The following is a 16,152-nucleotide window of genomic DNA, read 5'->3' as shown; positions in this document are numbered from 1 at the left end:
TTCAAGGGCTGGCTTGAGCAGGAGAGACCTTGCACTCAAATAGCTGACATTACTTTTAACCCCAGAGGCACTACCGGGTTTAGTCTATTCCCAGAAAAAGCAAACACCTACTGTCTTGCTTTACAGCACTAAGCTCTGCAGGCAACTGATGCAAGGATGTCATTTTTCAATGTGCTATAGAAAGTTTTGGGTTTTTTCACTTTATTGTAATGTCTCCAAGAGCACCTTTATGTTTAGGCCTTGCTCTAGCTTTCCTACTGCACAGTGGGCATTTGAGACAAAACTAAATGACCTTTCTTTTCTTTTTTTCTTTTTCCCATGCATTCTGATTAATTTCTTCTTTTCAGAAATTCTGGCTGAAAATCATCCATTTCTAACCACATAGTGGGATTTAGCATCACAAGGACTTTTAGCACCTTTACCTCCCAATGACTGCATCTCTAAAACCAGTTTCCTCTTCCAGACTTCTCAAATCTCTCTCTATTCACCATCTGTTCAATCAGATTTCTTGTTAGACTAAGTACCTGTGTTGGCTTTAATCTTTGATGATGACAGCTCAACTATTGCCCCCCAAGGATGGGCTCAAGGCCAAAAGATGCAAATGTCTGGTTCTTCTCACCCTGATTCTGTTCTAAACAGCTTTCAAATGCAATGCCTACCATTAAGAATGGTCTAAATCCATGTCTCAATCACAAGAAGTGACTTCACTGACTGGGTGTGAAAACTGATGCTGGAGTAGTCTTAAAGGTTCTCAAACTCACCTTCAACAAAATGTCCCATCAGATCACTTTTCCCTTTCAGGAGAAGCTTGGCAAAACAGACATACCTTGCAAACATGCTCTGCAGGTCAAGAAATGCAAGCTCTGAGCAGCTGGAGGTAGAAAGCAGGTGCCAACATTATGGGCTAATAACTGCAAAAGTTTTGTTGTTAGCCTCCTGTTTCCTGACACTGCTTCTGCTCCGATACCTCACTCCGCATTTATCCTCTCTGCACAGTTAACTTGGCTGTAACTCAAAAGTTCACCTTACCTTCACTCCTGTTCACGTCCACAAGATCCTTTTACTCGGCTGGGGAAGTGCTTCTAACAGCAAGAGGTGGTGTACGCTGACGCTTAAGGGAGAGTGGCTTGTCAGCTGGTAATGCTTCCCCACAGCTGTGTAAACTCTGGGAGCAGGCAGCTGTTCCCCTTCAGATCTGGCGGTGGGAGCTGGGAAGCCTGGCACCCTCAGCTATTCATTACCAGCCCCCAAACTGGGACATGTGAGTGTCCCCTAGCACGCTGCAGCACTGCCATGGCTGACCTTGTGCCGGGAAGGGTGAAGTGCTTGTGCAGTTGTGTTCAGAGGGACAACAGTACCTCCCATCTCTTTGGATGGTTGCGAAGGTCGCCTACATCTTCTACATCTTAAGGCCGTCTGCATCCAAGCACTGCCTCTCCCCTTCTGCCTCCTCAGCATTATTCCCTGGGGAGTGTGGACAGATCTATTCTCCCTCAGGGCCATGCAGTGTAATTCCCTGAGCACTGGCAAACTGTGACCCTCATCCAGTGACATGCTCCCCCAGACGATTTCGTGTAACATGCAGCGCTAATCCTAACCCACATTCGGGTGCTGCTCTCTCCTGAAGTCACTCTGATCAAGACAGGTATAAATTGAATGCTGAGAGAGAAAAGCGGTGCTATTTCTGCATTGTCCTTAGCAGGAAACATGCTTGGAGCTAATTGGACCTGAAATGTTTAGGGTTTATATGTTGAAACCACCGCTGGTCAGGGACAGTACATACAAAGGTAATGTGCTCCTTTATGAGAGTGAATGAATGAGCAAGCAGCCAGGCAGGGTGCTAATCAAACTTTCTGGTTCATATGAGTTTTTATTGTGGTTATAATTGTGTTTCCTGTAGGGAAAGCTGTAAGGTGGACTCCGTGGAAGCTTCTGCTACCTTGCAGTATGCCATTCCTCCAGGCTAAGGTTACTGGTTGAAGCTGCTGTGTAGTCACGGGACATGCAAGAGGTTGGAGTCTCCTGTCTTGGCTGGAGTCTCCTATCTTGGCTTCTCTGCAAAGACTCTGGGAACAAGAAGTGACCTGTGAAGAGGTTATTCCCCTCCTCACTGCTCCATCAGGGAGCTTAGAAGGGAGAAGTTCTTGGCCTGGCTGGCTCTCTCTGGCAGTGGGAGCAGGCAGCTGCCTCCTCTCCTACATGAGACCCCAATGGCATCCCTACAGTCCTTCATAAAAGTGGACCTACAAAAACAGCTGATGAGTTGCGTCACAGCCCAAAGCCCCTGTCGCATGCCACTGGGAAAAAAGGCAGCTAAAACTCTTTGGGTGAGAGTCTCCTCCCAGAAAATGAGCCCAAGGAGCCGCACGTTTCTTGGAGGCTATTAAATGTCCCTTTGCACGTGCCTCCTCGCTGTGCACAGAAGGGCCCTGCGCCTGCCGGTGTAAAGCCTTCCCAGTATACCTCCACCACAGCAGCTATAAATAGGCTGGGGGATAAGACAAAGGGAAGTTTTCTTGAAATGGAGGATACCACAGGTCCTGTTTGCAGGAGCGGGAACTTTATAGGGTAGGCAGCCATTCAGGGAAGTTTTAAAGCTGTTGATTTGGCTGACGCTGTAGGTCTTAGAGAGGGGAATGCTGTCACTCTGAGGATTTTTTCCCTTTTTTGCTGTGCTAAAGCAGGGAGGGTGTTGTCTCTCCTTTCAAATAAAACCCACGTACATTTTACGGTGATGGATGTCTGCTGGGAAGAGAAGTTTGTATATCTTGTGTTCACTAGCTGCAGAGCAGTGGAGTGGTGCTGAGCCAGACAACCCCTTTCGTGAACCACTGCCTGGCAGTACAGATGCTCCTTTATTTAAATAAAAGCAGCCGGGGGGCTTGTGTGGTCTCTGCATGCAGACCCTACCCTTCCAGGGAGTTTCACAACTACAGGTCTCTGGATGCTACTGCAAGCTGGAGAAGTAAAAATAAGGAAGGAGAGAGCGAGCCTCAGGAAGCCAAATCAAATGGCGGTAGCAGCATCTCAGGAAGCTCGCCCAAGGTGGTGGGGTGCAGGGCAGGTGAAGAAGATCAGAAGTGTAGGAAATCAGGGAAACAGATGTGGCGATGCCAGGCTTTGGGGAGGGAGCTCCCGAGATGCAGGGCCAGCATTCCCATGCGTTCCCATCTGGCGGTGAAGGAAATTATGTAAAGTGGAGGGGCCAGGGGCCCCCTTTCTTATTTTTTTTTCTTCCAATTCTTTTCTCCCTTCACTTCCCATGATGCAATTAAACAGCCATTGCTGACATCATCATGTATGCACGCTGAATGCAGGCATTGTGTCTCGGCTGCAGTGCTGTACTATATATAGATTAGTTGCCAATCTCTGCTATGTATCAGCAGGGAAGACACCCAAGGAATTAAGAGAGCAGTTGCACTGTAGGACTCCTGGCTTTTGTCCCGTGGCCTCAAGACATGATGGACTATACAGTGGAACTAGAAAAAATCAAAGATAAGTGATTTGGAGACCAAGCCAGGAAACTTTTGACTGATTGATTTGCAGCAGTGGTAGGAAACAGTCTTCTAGGTTGTGATGCATGAAGCAGAAAGACAATCTGACTGCTAGCATGTTGCTAGCTTCTTTTATGTGAAAATAAGTGGTTAGTCAGTAATCTCCCCTCACCAGACTCCATGCCAGGCAATATTAGATAGCCTGCTTCCTTGGCCTTGGGCAGATGAAGGAAAAACATTCTCCTGGGAATTGTTTTGGCCTTGTGGGCACTTGAGGGGACAGAGCTAGTGACCTCCCCTCTGTGAGTGGTAAATGCACCCTGCAGTCCCCTGTGCACAGACCAAGCAGAGCAGCCAGTGCCTGTCCTGCCATTGCCAGTGGCGTGAGAGGGTGAGCACCCAGAGAGGACCACTGCTCTCTCTGCTGCCACTACATCAGGGAATCTCTTCCACAATGAGCCTGTTCAAGTGACCTTGCCAGCACTAGGTTAGGGAAATTTGGTCCTGTGCATTTCCAGTGGTAGCATTTTTTTTCGCAGCCAGACAGCTCCGTCAGCTCCTTCTCCCTCCCACCCAGCCCTTTGGCAGGAGGTGACAGGAGGTGGCGGAGCCAATCTAACAGCTCAACACATCAGAAAGGGGCAAGTCCTGCTCCTTCCCTCCAGCTCCTGCTCTTTGCTGCTCATCTGTGGACACCCCAGGCAGCTGACAGCAGGGTCTGATGAGTGCTTGAGCAGAGGAGGTGGTGGGATGGGGACCTGGAGCACGAGGGGGTCGGGGTCCTTGGAGGTAAGTAAACCTTCCCTGTTCAGCAGTGAGCTGTTAGATTGACTCAGACAACAGACAATTTGAGGGTGTAAATTGACCCTGAAAGGAAAGCTTTGATGTTAAGAGGCTTTTTTCTTTCTTGTTGACTTCACTCCAGGCCAAATTCCAACTGAACTGTGGCCATAGCAGCTTTCTCAACCATTTCATGGAGTCCCATACCACAGTGATGAGACTGAGTGTTGCCACAGCCCCAGGCACTCACCTTCCTGCCCTTACACTGCCCGTGGGCCAGTCACAGCATCTCTGTTCTTCACTGAGTAAATGGTACTTTTTTTCACTCTTCTGGTAGGCATCTAAAAATAAGTCAGGTAAAAATGTTTATTTCTTGTAGCCCCTGTGAGAGTGACTGTTGCACTGGTAGCAGGCACAGAATATGCTACCAGGGTGGTTTTGAAAATCTTCAGGGGTGGAGGTTCCCCAGCCTCCATGTTTCCCTGCTCTCGTGTCTGACACAGCCATCACAACAAAGGTTTTTCCTTTCATCCAGGTGGGATTTTCCTTGCTGCAATTTCTGACTGCTGCCTCTTGTCCACCCAGTCTTCTCAGGGTAAATTAACCCAGTTCTCTTAGCTGTTCTTTACATATCACATCCCAGTCTTCTAACCATCTTAGTGCTCCTCTGCTGCACTTCCTTCATTATATTCGTATCTCTCTTGCACTGGGAAGCCCAAACAGGACACAGTAGCACAGGTCCAATCTTGCTGCTGCTGGAAACAAGGAAAGGACCACTTTCCTTCACCTGCTGGTTATGCACTTGCTGATCCAATCCAGTCTGGAATTAGCCTTCATGCTGCTGTCTCACGTTCAGGCCATTGCTCACAGGGACCCGCAGGTCCTTTTCTGCAGAGGTGCTGCCCAGGTCCCCAGTAGGTCCCCACTAGTGCAGGTACTTATTCTAGATGAGGTGCAGGACTTTGCATCTGTCCATGCTGAACTTCATGGGGTCCCTGTTGCCCCATTTCTCTATCTTGTCCAGGTCCTGAACTGCAGCCCTGGTCTCCAGGCTATTGACCTCCTCCTGCTTTGACATTGTCTCTCAGTTTGTTGAGGAGGTGCTATTCCCCAGCGTGCAGGTTGCGTGACACTGGTGTAAACCAATTATGGCCTCAGTATTGACCCCAAAACTCACTTATGGACTGCCTGATGGACTCTGAATCTGTGACCACTCCCTCCAGAAGCTAAGCATCCAGACAGTTTTTCACCTGCTTTCTAGCCCATCCATGCAGCCCATACCACCTCAGTTTGGCTACAGGGATGCTATGGTGAAAGCCTTGCTAAAGCCAAGGCAGGAGACATCCACTGCCCTCCTCACCCCTGCAGAGCAGGGCACATATTCCATCAGGAGGGCAGGCAGGCTGGTCAGGGGCACACTTCACCCTCGGACAACCCATGCTGGCTATTCGTAGTCACTCTCCTGTCCTTCATGAGGTAGACAAAGAGTCCCTCAGGACTTGCACTGAATTGAGTCTGACCATCTGGTCCTTCCCCAGATTCTCCTTTCTGCCTTTTTTTTTTTCCCGAAGGCAGCTCTCACGTTGAGCATCGATCGGCAGATCAAACACAGACCTGGCTGAAGCTGATGGATGTACAAAGCAGCCTTCAAGTATGATAAAAGTGAAGGTCTCTGTGCAGTGAGAGCTGCTAGAGAAGCCAGAATGCTCAGCACCTCAGTGAGCATTGTGCAGCCTGGAAAACACAGCCCAAATGTTCCTTGTAGGGGACAACACAGGACAGTCACAGTTTATAACTGCAATTACAATTGCAGAACTTTTGCAGTTTCACCAATAAATAACCCATGGTGTTACAGTCTATTTTCAAACAATTGAAAAAATCACTATATTTTGTTCCTCAGGTTGAAGAAATACAGTTAGTCCCCTGATGTGTTTACATTTCTGCTGGTACTTCTTAATCCTTTTAATTGCATGTATATTGCAGAGTTGAATGAGAGGCACAACTTTGGACATGAGGATCTGGTCCAGTTCAAGCCCTTCTGATGTGGCTATTTCAACAGTGAAAACAAAAGCAGCATCAGAGCAGGTGGGGAATACTGTGTTATTTCTGGAGGTATGAGGGAATTCTTTGTAATTCCTGGAGGCAAACAGTATTTCTCTTTGGTAGTGTGGGAACTGATTGCTTCTCACTATTTTTTTTTAAATCCCAGACATGGAAAACCTCTATTTTTTAAAACTGATTTTACATCTTTTCTTGATGTAGCTATATATAGGACCCTAAAAGCTTTCACCTAACTGGCTAATTATATTTTGTTTTCAAGAGAGAAATGCTTTAAACTTCCCATAATATTAAACAGCTTCCAAAGATGCTTTGAATATTGACCAAAGGCATGACATGGGGATGATTTGACTGTCAAAACAAAGCTCCCAGAACACCCCTAGGAAACTGGCATCTCAGGATGCCTGACAGCAGGAGCTGAGGGTTAAGGCAGCATCTACACTGCCTTGATTGCCCTTGGGCACCCTGCTATGCTGGCCCTGGCAGGTAGCTGCTCTGAATCGAAAGCACAAATTTGTCTTTTAGGATGAAGTTTTGAACTTTTATTCTCTGATTGTGCAGATCCCAAAATGACGGGAGAAACTGCTAAACCTGTAGTTCCTCACCAACAAAACAGAAAAGCTCTTACCTTTGTGCAAAGCCTGAAGTGCTGACTGTCTCAGACCTGAGGGTGTCTCCAAAAGCCCGTGGAGAGCTATCTGATCCTGGTGATCTGCAAAGCTATGAAGCCCTCTCTGCTTTTCAGGTTTCTGATGCAAGTGCCTTGCATAATACCACAGGCTTCCAGGTACAGGGAGCGTGGCCAGCCCACAAAGCCGAGTGCATATCTCAGCCACCTTGAGGCCAAAATAACCCAACCTCTAGATGATCTTCGGAAGATGATGAATAATGTATTGCCTCTCCCAGAAGGCTGATTTCTGCCCGTACAGTAACTGACAGTTTTCCTGACATCCACCAACTGTGTTGGCTTGTATATTTTCAAAAAGGGTTCTGGGGTTATTGAGGGGGAAAATCTGTAGAGCAAAGGAAAGATCACTTCAAAAAGAAGTCAAATACTATTGCAACCACCAAATGGGAGTGACTTTTGGGACACACAGTGACTGCAGCGTTGAGATTCTCCTGAGCACTATAAAATCTATCAAAGAAGAAACAGCAGGGCTGGAGAAAGACAGCAGGAACTGAGGGCTAGGAGAGAACTTCCAAGGAGTTAATTAGTGCTGTATTAGTGTTTGTGGGTAAGCAGACCTGTAAGTAAGGACATACATTTGTGAGGTCATTTAGAAATTCCTGAAGACGCTCTCTTTCTTGGCAAATGACAGCACCAAGCCACTGCTGACACACATCCTACCCACTATGAGAGATAGTTTACATGTCACTCATTATGGAAAAGGCATTACAGAATAAAGTCCAAGTCCTTTGGTTCAAAGAAATCCCCAGGACTGCTTCAGACTAGCTGCTTGCCATCTACAGCTGTTTCCTGCTGGGCTGGGACTGTTTCCAGGAGTCATTGGATCCCCAGGATCAGCTGGATCATGGCAAAATCATCTTCTGGTGAAGGAACTCCCTACAGTGGACAAGAACCCTCCCATGCAAGGAAAGGCTTGTTTCCCTCTGCTCTCCCTTATCCTGGAGCTGCCATTAAAAAGGTTTAGAAACAGCAGCCTCATGTCATGAGTCACAAAACTGAGTTTTAATTCCTGGAGGAAATTTTTTAAGTGATTTAATGCTTAGAAGTTTACACTTTCTGAGGGGTGGGCAAAGCTCCTAAGCCCTGCTTTGGTGCTTTTAAAAATGTGCCCTGCCAATCAGCTGCAGATGTGTTTGCTGGGTAAGAAGGGTGCTACTGGAGATTCCCCTACTTTTTTCAGCTAGACCATTTCCTGGGAGCAAGCCCTGTAAAATGTCTGAGCTCTCACCCTCATGGATGGCAGGAATGGGCTGCACTTCCTTCTGGTGTAGTTTTTGGGCAGTGCTGCCCTTTGATGCTCTGTCCTGCTCCCCTTGCTATCCTTCTCCCAGTGCTCCACTGGGCTGGTTGCCTGTTTGCTCTAGCTGGACGCTCACTGTAAAGCTGGGGTTGTCTTAAATGCTTTTAATAGTGGGGTGGCCTGCTATTCTTAAATGAAAATATATACTTAGACACAGCTAATTTTCAGGAAACCACATTTTCTGCCAGCATAACTTCACTGGAGTCAATGCAACTTCTTTTCCAAGAACGCCTGTGTGCAGGGGATCACATCCATTATCAGGATTGGAACTGCTTGCAAATAAGAGCACAGACCTCTTTTGAAACATAATAAAAATGAGTGCTTCTGTAGAATTTATTAGATATTCATTATGCTCAGGCTGACACCACTTGTGTTCCTTATGTGCTTTTCTCAGTTAAATTCTTAAGCACTTGTATAATTTCAAGCACCTGGAGAGCTTGGCTGGCTTCACTGATGCTGTTTCTGTTTAGCCTGATGCCAGGGTTATGCTGCAGTGTGTGCTACAGTCTAAACAGGTAGAACTACTGGTTTTGACTTAAGTGTGTTTTGTCTCTTATTTCTCTTGGGGTTTTATCTTCTGAAGTGGTTCTCTGAACTAAGTATAGCTCCAAGGTCTTCTCCATGCTTTTGGGAGATAACATCCACCTTGTTGGGACTTGCTGATTAAACTGTGTGGGAATGAAGGGCCATTTGACTCGCCAGCCTGTCTTAGGCCTGCTGTGATCCTTTAACAGCCTGGGAGACACAGCAGGAGCTGGAACTTCCAGGGTCTGTGCTGTTGTGCAGAGAAGCTGGATGCTTAACTGGAAGAAAGCAGGGATACATGAGATGGGAACTGAGTGTCTCAGCACCAAGGGCAGTGGGTAGGAAAGTAGCTCCAGAAATACAGCTCTGAGTATAGCCACCCATTACAGGAGAAGGCTGTGTGTGTGGCTCCTCCTGTTCCTCTGACCAGTGGGTCAGTGCTCACCCCTCCCTGAGGTCACGGTAGGCTCCCATTGCTCCCCTGCAGGCTGCACCTACCTGGCTGAGCTCAGGCAGGGGCAAAGCTCACTCCTGGGGAGGGCTGAGGTGGACACGAAACCTTGCTCAGTCTTTCTGCAGCCAGCATCTTCTATCACAAGGAAAGATGACAAATTGTTTGTTAAATTATTTAAGATATTACTGACTGGTTATGAATTATTAAAGCGTTTATTACTTACCATTTGGATGGCAACTCGGGGCAGAAAATCACAAGCCTTTCAAGAAACCTGAGGCCAGCCATAGCGTGCCAGACATGCCGGGGACTCGGGGGTGAGCCGAGGTGGTGGGTGCAGCAGCATCTGGTGTGAGAAAAGGCACGGCTGGAGCCTGGAGCGTGATGCAGCCTGCGCTGCTGCAGATGGCTTTGCCACTGGTGCTGCAGTCTCACAACCTCCTGCCACTCCTCCCAGTGCTATTTTTATTTAATATTTGCATGATGGCCTCGCTAGGACCTCTTTATACCACATGCCATATAACCGACAACAGAGACAATCCTTGTCCTGGTGGTTTTCTCCCCACTACTGCAATTTTCTTACAGATTCAACTACCTTTAGGTAGGAGGGGACACTACAGAGCAAGAGAATGCTAATTCTCATCAGCAAATGTATGTTTGTTTATGGTCTTGCTCTGTTGAAGATATTTGAAATTTTTTGTACTAGCCTATTTTCCCCCTCCTTTCCAGCCTCCCTCATGTTTGGGGTTTTTTTTTTGCTTTTTGTTTTAATCTTCCCATTCCTTGAAACTGTAACCATGTGCTGATCATTAGGACTTCTGTTCAATGCATACTTATCCTTTGTGGTCAACGTTCACGAGCTGGAGGTTAGTGATCAAAGAAAGAGTGTACCTTATCTTCCAGTGTTATTTTGAGGAAGACAAAGCAAGAAGATAAGCGTAGTTTGGACATGCAGCTCTGCCTAACAATGTTAGACTGCCTCCACATCAGAGTGGAGACAGTCAGGATTGGGCAGTGGTTAAAATATAACTATTTGGAGCAAAAATTCTGCTGGTGGGTTCTGACCACACAACATGGCTGCTCAAAATTGAGAAGAAGTTCACAATTATCCTTTGAGCTGTGCTAGTTTGGTTTGCACGCATAGATATATCACAGCATCCAGAATCCACAGGGTAGCCAGCGATTGCTGGAAATCTCTGAAAGTGTTTGTGAAAACAGTCAGCTGAATATGTTTGTCCTTGAAATGCACTGTTTCTTATTTAGCATCCTGTGCTCATTTTTCCTCCCTTGCAAACATTTCAGTCATTCAGCCCAGGAACTGATTAAACCACCCAGTAAACACAGTACAGATGTCAAAGTGAAAAATTCACAAGCTATTCATAACAAGCCATCTGCTGAAAATAATTTGCCTAAACTATTTGGGGAAATTTTACAAAGTAATGAAAATGCTCAGAGATATTTGGGAAGATTCTGATTACCAAAAATCATGAAAGGGCCTAATGATATGTTTTGGATACAACTGAAACCTTTACAGCTCGCTGCAGGATTTGGGATAATAAATGCTCTTTGGCCTGCCATGCTAAGTACTGGCTGCTCAGTTTTGAAGCACGTAAACCTTTTTCATGTTCACGATTACCCTACAAGAATGCACAGTTTGGGCATAGTCCATGGTCTGATTTATATTCCCGGGGCAATAAATGGCCAAACTCCCACTCAGGCTGTATTCAGACTATATTGGAAACCCAGCCTTTAGAAACTCAAGCCATCCGAACAACACCAGGTCATGCCCAACCTTTGCAGACCTTGCTCAAGAAAAGACATACCTAACCTTCAACAATTTTTCATTCAGGTAAATCATTGTTTTTCCTTGGCTGTTCAAATTGTTTCTGTTGTACGTTATCCTGGTTTTAAGAGCTCGTGCTGAGTCCCAAAGATGGGCTCTTTCATGTGCCATGGCTCCAGGAGCATGTTTCTCCATTCTCTGCATCTTTTCATTGCCTGGGTTTACACACTGGTGCTTTGACAGACACCTGAGCTGGCTAAAGTGGTTTTTGTGTGTGAAATGCAGATTTGGGCCCCTGGGAGATGTATTTGCTGGTACATCAGACATCTCAGTTTTAAACCACAAGCAATTTCCTGAAGAAGGCTTGAAATGAAATAAGAAAGAAGGGGAAAAGATTAGTATCTCCAGGGGACATTTTCCAGCACATCACTTAAATCCTCCTCCCCAGCCTACAGGCTGAGTAAAGGTTAATCCTATAGCAACTAAAATCCCATACAATCCACACTCCCTCAATGTACACATTTCCAGGAGGAATTCCTCTGACTGAGCATAGTTGGCAGCCACACAGAAAGGTATCTCAGCTTAATGGCCACAAGTCAGTGGATATCTAGGTCCATCAATCTCCAATGGATATAAAAGCCACACAGGGACATTGCTGCTGTGCATGTGCGGGATGGGGGCTTCCTTTGTGAGGAAACCATGTGGACCAGGAAGAAAGACCTCTCTGAAAGCCCACACCCTCTTGGGTTGTCTGACCTTTCACTCTGGGATTAATGGGCCTGGGGTCAAACAGATAGGTAGGTACTTAATGAATTTTTCAGTAGATGTTACATCTGAAGTCTGTGTTTACTGAGTTGTTCCCATGTCCTGTTTCTTCTTTTCTTTGGAAACTGTCAGTATAAATATTCTAAACAGACTGAAAAGTCCATGAGTAAAGCTGGTTGCTGAACTTCCCCAGTGATGAACACAGGGAAATTTGTTTTATGTTTGTAGTCAGAACTTGTTTTCCATTTTCAAGTGACTTCTGGTATTGAAGTCCTAATTAGGTACTTTTAAATAGAGATGAGCTAATGCATTGTCCAGCTGCTCTTGCCACTATCCTGTACTTGCTGATAGTTGCCCATCTGCTCTTTGCCAGCTTAAAATAAACATCCACTAGTAAAATGAAAATATGTTCATTTAGAGTATTATCCTCATGCTACACAATCCAGTGTTTTCCATCTAAAAGTTCATTCTGTTCAATAAAAAACCACAAAAAATGCAGTAGCTTGTGTTAGCAGAGGGACAAACTGAACTCACTTTACGAAAATATGCCATTAAATGTAGCTGCCAAACGAAAAACTCCAAAACCTGCGTTAGCCTACTTCCCTTGATCTTTTACCTTCTAACACCCAGATCCACGAAGCTGTTAGCGTGTCGGATTCTCGTTGACTACAGCGGGAGTAAAGCTCCTGGGTGCTATCACAAAGGTTTGGTCTGAGGGTCTCCAGCCTTGCATTGTGCACAACCCTGGCGGAGCTTCGGCACGTGCCGTTGCCTGCGTTTCTGGTGGGAAAACGATGGGAAAACGGGGACCCCCGCTGCAGGTCTTTGGGCAAGAGCCCCTCGTCTGCTTCCCCGGCGGTGGGGCCGGGAGATCGCGACTCCCGCCACGGAGGCAGGCGATTGCCGGGAGAGCTCGGGCTCGTTCCGGGGGGCAGGAACCCGAGATGCGACCAGCGAGCACACGGCGCGGTCCCGGCGATGCTCCCGGCCAGCGCCGCTCCCGCCAGGACGCGTCCCCGCACCGCTGCCGCCCCTGGGCGCTCCGTGCCGAGGGGAGCGGGGCCGGGGGGCCCAAGGCGGCGGGGCTGCCGGCGGAGGGGCGGGGGGCCGGGGGTCCCGGCAGCGGCAGCGGCAGCGCCCGCCCGGGCTCGGCGGGTTCGGCGGGGCTCGAGCGGCACCCAGCGGTACCGGCGGCACTGGGACGGGACAGCGCCGCGGGCTGTGCGGCTCCGCGCACGGCGGAGGGACAGCGGCACCCGCTTCTTAGCAGCGCCTGTCGCGATAGCACAGCGGGTGGTGGGTGCAAACCGAAGATGGGACGGCTTGGACTGGCTGTAAAGAAGGAGTAAGGTTTCTTACAGTCGGGGTGGTGAGATACTGGCACAGGTGGCCCAGAGAGGCCATGGATGCCCCATCCCTGGAAACATTCATGGTTAGGGTTGGATGGGGTCTCTGAGAGTCCTGATCTAGTTGAAGATGTCCCTGATCATTACAGGGAGTTTGGAACTAGATGACCTTTAAAGGTCCCTTCCAACCCAAGCCATTCAATGAATCTGTGATTCTGTGATACTGTGAGTCTGTGTTTCTGTGAGTCTATTGTTCTGTGACTCCTAACCCTGGGAAGGCCTTGAAAACTGGTGTGGTTTTCTGCTTTTGTTTTTGTTTTAATAAAAATCACACACACATGGAGGAGTGGCAGAGGCCAGGGGAAGCCAGAGGGAAGGTCAGGGCTTGCTGCTGCTGTGCTGGGGACAGGAAGGGAAAGGGCTTTGGAGCCTTTCTCTCTCTGCTACAAATATCAGGGAGCATGGTTTCTCCACCCGCTAGCTTTGTCCCGAGGAAATCCTACCAAGATGGAGCCAGAAGTGCTTCAGGGCTGGTTTGCATCATGCAAACTTGACCTTTTTCTGCCAACAAGAGAAATGGAAGAGGAGATGAAAATCTGTCAGATTTAGCGGCAATCCCAGCCAGTGACATTTCAGTGGAGCTGCTGTGGGCTGGGAGTGCTGCACTTAAGAATAGATTTTTTGGCAAAAATAATTTAATCCACTGCCTTAGAGTAACAAACACCATCTTAATCATGTCTAGAATGGTCTGCATGCTTGTGTGAACCAGCCACAAAGCCCACAGCCCATCCCTTGCCTTCATCCTCTGGGTCTGATCCAGAAACTGTGCCAGTTCTGCCAAGTTTTGCTCCAGCTGAACTCCTCAGGCAAGTGAATCTAAACCCTATCCCTTTTTAGGGTGTTGAACATTGCTGTCTTTGTAAGAAACGACTATTGATAAGGATGATCCAACTGTGGGTTTGAAAACATGATAGATAAACAAATAGTGCTCAAATGGCTGCATTTCAATGGAAGTGGTGTTTAGTGGAAAAAATATTTTAGGAAAAAAGCTGTATTTATTATTGGTTTAAATCTTTTTAGCATGATTACAGACTGGGTAGACAATCTACTTTTCATGTGGTGTAAAAGAATCCTCTTAAATGAATAAAATATGGGATATCTTAAGAGCTCAGCTTAAAACCTAGCAAAAAAGAGGAAAGAAAAAAAGCAGAGAGAACACAGGCAAGTCCCTGTCTCAGCTCTCATTGCCATCTGAGAATTCGTGGTTGGGATGCTATGAAAGAACAACCCCTGGTGGGACAAGAATTAAAATTAGAAGAAGAAGGAAAAAACCCTAAAATACAAAGTGACCCATGAAACCTAGCCCAGAAAGAAAGAGGGCTACCAGAGGAAATGAAGTTAAGGATATGTTTGGAAGGAGTTTGTTTTCTCAAAGCCTTCCGTTTCACTGCAGCTGATTTAAAACTAGGGTTGTATTTCAGCAGCAGCAGTTGTAGGAGTGCAAGAGGGGAGTCTGCCTCCTCAGCCTCTGCCAGCATGCTTCACATGGAGTTGTTTCTGGGATTGGGCTTAGAAGCTGTTCTTGGGACCAGACCTGGAGGAAAAGCTGCCCTTTCCTTCTGGTGACCCAAGCAATACTGCATAGGGGCACAAAAGGTGTCCCTTAGCCTGGCTGCAGACAAACCCAGGAGATTGTTGCCCAGCAGTTTTCCCCACTTGCAGGAATGGTCAGCAGTAATACAGGTCTGTGCCCACCAACACAGGGATTTGTGCAGTGCAGCAATTGTACCAGATTTTGCTGAGGAACCAGTGCCATGCCATTTAAACTTTTTGCATCATAAATGCTTGTAGAGTCATCATTCCCCCATCATCCCCAGCTCAGCTTCTTCCCTCTCAGTTCAATGGCTTCATAAGTATGCCTATTTACTTATTTTATTTACTTCTTGCCTTTGTTGAAAAGACAGAAAATCACTGAATAATACCTTTTTTTTTCCAGACAGTTTGTCTATTCAGCTCACTTACTGTCTAGAAAACATCACTGGAGGAGATCTGAGCAAGCCGTCGCAGAGCAGAACCAACCCTGAAATGCTGTGCCAGAAAGTTAGCCCCAAGATGGTGTTCAACACAGCAAATTCCCATGAGGAGCTTGGGAATGGCTACAGGAGCAGAGAAGGGGTTTATTCCAAAGGACATGGGCCCTCAGGGAAGAAAGGCAAGCATGTTGTGTGGTGGTGAGACAGCCTTACTCCTGGTAGTGACTTCAGTGCAGTGAGATTTTCGTGTAGTGGCTAGAGCTCATTTTTTCCTCATGGCCAAGTGTTTGTTAAAGCAATGCCCTGCTTGCCTGTTGCCTGCCTCTCCTAAACACACTGGGCAGTGGGAGAGGCAGGACATCAAGCCAGGCTCAAAAATAATGTTTTAGCAACTTCAGTGAAAATGTCACTCCTCCTGCACGTGTACCTAGTCACATGGCACACTCCATTCCCCCAGGCGGGCTGTTTTCCAAAGGCTGGGCTGTCACAAACTGCTAACAGCAGTGCTTTTCATCTCACACTGCTGCTCCAAGTGGGCCACATGTGGGCTGTTCTCCACTTCTGGGCACAGACCTGCTCTCCTCAGGGCAATCCCACTCCAGCCAGCAAAGCCTTGCTCCTCTGCACACTCCCCCTATTACATTCTCCTTAACCACAAAATGCTTCTCTTTCTCGCCCCACACTGGGAAACTCTGTGAGGACCATGGCAATAACAAATGACCCCTGGGAGTTTTGTAGCTCCTTGCTAGGTCAGGATGTTGTGCAGCAGCAGGTGGTGCCTGCTGTTGCATCTTTCCCAGTTGATGGCAGGAGCAGCCAGCTGTGTTTTCCAGAGGCCCAGTTTCCAGCCCTCCTCAGGGGTGTGGTGGGTGTCTGTGATGTCCAGTGATGTCAGCTGGAGGTTGCTGACACCATAACGCAAACGTGTT

The 16,152-nt window shown here is 47.4% G+C and overlaps 1 long non-coding RNA gene across 1 annotated transcript; it reads right to left on the bottom strand.

Annotated features, from left to right (window-relative positions):
* Positions 1–8,111: 8,111 nt before the first annotated feature.
* LOC109144468 lies at positions 8,112–12,756 on the bottom strand. The gene is made up of 3 exons (XR_002045267.3): positions 12,461–12,756; positions 9,523–9,642; positions 8,112–9,434 (listed from the first exon to the last, which is right to left on the bottom strand). It is a non-coding gene; the product is annotated as an uncharacterized LOC109144468 (long non-coding RNA).
* Positions 12,757–16,152: the final 3,396 nt, after the last annotated feature.

The sequence above is a fragment of the Corvus cornix genome, chromosome 2, assembly GCF_000738735.6.
Source record: "Corvus cornix cornix isolate S_Up_H32 chromosome 2, ASM73873v5, whole genome shotgun sequence".
NCBI lineage: Eukaryota > Metazoa > Chordata > Aves > Passeriformes > Corvidae > Corvus > Corvus cornix.
This window is presented reverse-complemented; position numbering and strand designations above follow the sequence as displayed.